Raw genomic sequence first — 2,905 nt, forward strand, 5'->3', positions numbered from 1 at the left:
AGCGAAGGGGTCGCGGGGCGACCGGGGCGGGGGGGGCGGGCGGGGGCTGGGGGTGCCCCCCGAGCGCCGGGGACCCCCCCGGCTGACGGCGGCGGCGGCGGCCAAGCCCTGGAGCAGCCGGCGCAGGGCCGGGCCGGGGGGCGCGGGCGGGGGGGGCGGCGGCGACGTCTCGGGGGTGAGGAGGAGGGAGCCGGGGGGGCCCCCCGGGACACCCCCCCCGCCGCCCCCGGGGCTCTCGGGGCTCGGCGGCAGCTTCTCGGGCGCGGCCTCGGGGGGCTCCGGGGGCCCGAAGGCGAAGGGCGGGGCCTGTCGGGGGGTGTAGGGGGGGGTCCAGGTCTCGGCGGCCCCCCCGGGCGTCTCGGGGACCCCCAGGCCCGGTGCCAGGCGGACGCCGGGGCCCAGGTTGGCGCCGAGGGCGAGGCCGGTGCCCAGGGCGGTGCCGACGTTGGCGCCGAGGCCGAGGCCGGGTCCGAGGGTCGGGTCGACGCCGGGGCCGAGGGCGAGGGTGGAACCGAGGGCGGAGGCTCCGACGGTGGCTCCGGCACCGAGTCCGAGGGCGGATCCGACACCGGACCCGACGTTGGCTCCGATGCCGAGTCCGACGGCAGATCCGACGCCGGACTCAATGTTGGCTCCGAGTCCGATGCCGGCGTCGCCAAGAGCGGAGTCAACGCCGGCACCGACGTCGGGTCCGAGCCCGGAGCAAACATTGGCTCCGAGCGCAGCTCCAACGGCAAATCCAAGGGTAGATCCGAGCCCGGAGCCGCCGGCGGCTCCAGCGGTGAGTCCGACACCGGCACCGACGTCCGATGTGGGGGCGGAGCCGATGGTGGAACCCACGTTGGCTCCGAGGCCGAGCCCGACAGCGGGGCCGACGTCGGATGTGATTGTAGCACCAACGGTGGCTCCGACGCCAAGTCCAATGTCCAGATCGGATCCAAGAGCAGCACCAATGGCTCCGACGGCAAGTCCAACACCGGATCCAAGATTGGAGCCAACGCCGGCTCCGACGGCAAGTCCAACACCAGATCCAAGACCGGATCCAACGCCAGCTCCAACAGCAAGTCCAACACTGGATCCAAGACCGGATCCAACACCAGCTCCAACAGCAAGTCCAACACCAGATCCAAGACCAGAGCCAACATTGGCTCCAACGGCAGCTCCGACGGCAAGTCCGACACTGGCGCCGACATCGGAGGGCAGGGCGGGGCCAACGGCCCCGATGCCAAGCCCGACGCTGGCTCTGACGCCGCCCCCAAGGCCGGGCCCGATGTTGGCCCCGACGCTGAGCGTGACGCCGGCTCCGATGCCGGGCCCGACCTCTGCGGCGCTGGTGGCTTGGAGCGCGGTTCCGACGTCGTCTCCGGCACCGGCTCCGAGGGTGGCTCCAATATCAGCCCCGAGGGCAGGGCCGACGTCGGCGCCGGCGGCGACCCCGAGGCCGACGTCCACTCTGATGCCGGTTCCCACGCCGAGGCCGACACCGGCGCCAATGTCAGAACTGAGACTGTGTCCGACAGTGTCTCCAAGACCGTGTCCAGTGGTCGATCCAACACCAGCCCCGAGCCCGGGGTCAACGTTGGCCCCGGCGTTGCCTCCGAGGCCGTGTCCAATGGTGGATCCAAGCCCAGGTCCCATGTTGGCTCCGAGACCGGGCCCAACACCAGCTCCAAGCCCGGGATCCACGTTGGCTCCGAGAGCAGCTCCGAGGCCGGGTCCGACGTCGGCTCCGAGGCCACACCCAACGCTGACCCCGAGGCCGAGGCTGACGCCGACGTTCGCTCCGACGTCGTCTCCGAGCCCGGATCCAACACCGAGGTCGACGCCGGATCCGATGCCAGGCCCGGTGCCGAGGTCCCCGCCCGCTCCGACGTCGGCACCGGGGAAGTCGAGGCCGGGGCCGAAGGGCTCGGGGGGTCCCGGGGGGGCCTCGGCTGCCAGTTGCTGCCGCAGACACCAGGCCTCGGCCTCGCTGCGGGACAGACGGGGGGTCACGGGGGGGTCTGGGGCCACCCGGACAGCAGGGGTCACTCCGGGGGGGCCATGACCCCCCCTCAGGCACCGGGGGTCCAGCACTGACCTGATGACGAAGTTGTGGGCGAGCAGGGCCGGGCCCTCGGGGCGCAGGCGGGTGTAGACCCACGTCCAGCCCAGCCCGTCCTTGCGCTGCAGCCGCGTCACCAGCTCCCCCCGCGCCTCCGGCCCCGCGCCGGCTGTGGGGACACCGGGACAGACGTCAGAGGGGACAAGAGGACACCAGCGGGGACAGGGGGACACCAGCAGGGACAGGGGGACACCAGCGGGAACACGAGGGTGGGGGGAAAATGGGGACACGGTGATGTCAAGAGGAGTGGGGGATTGGGGAGGAATTGGGGCTGGGGGATGTTTGGGACATTCCTGGGGTTGATTGGAGGAGTTGGGGCCATGGAGACATCAATGGGGGCGTCAGTGGGGTCAGGTGGGGGATTGGGGGACATCAATGGGGCCGAGGCATCAACAGGGGCGTGAAGGACACGCCGGGGGCTCCCAGAAGGAGACCCGGTGACTCCAGGGGACGTGTGGGACACCGAGGACATTGTGGGCACCAGAGGGACAGCAGGGGACACGCAGAGGGCTGGGGGACCCCCTTGGGGACGTGGGGAGTCAGGGGACAGGGAGGTCCCAAGGGACAGACAGGGTGGGGACAGGGAGGTGCCAGGGGACCCTGGGGACGGTGAGGGGACACAGGGAGGTGCCAGGGAACCCTGGGGACGGTGAGGGGACACAGGGAGGTGCCAGGGAACCCTGGGGACGGTGAGGGGACACAGGGAGGTGCCAGGGAACCCTGGGGACAGTGAGGGGACACAGGGAGGTGCCAGGGAACCCTGGGGACAGTGAGGGGACACAGGGAGGTGCCAGGGAACCC

Source organism: Lepidothrix coronata, unplaced genomic scaffold, assembly GCF_001604755.1.
Source record: "Lepidothrix coronata isolate B3197 unplaced genomic scaffold, Lepidothrix_coronata-1.0 Scaffold812, whole genome shotgun sequence".
Taxonomy (NCBI): domain Eukaryota; kingdom Metazoa; phylum Chordata; class Aves; order Passeriformes; family Pipridae; genus Lepidothrix; species Lepidothrix coronata.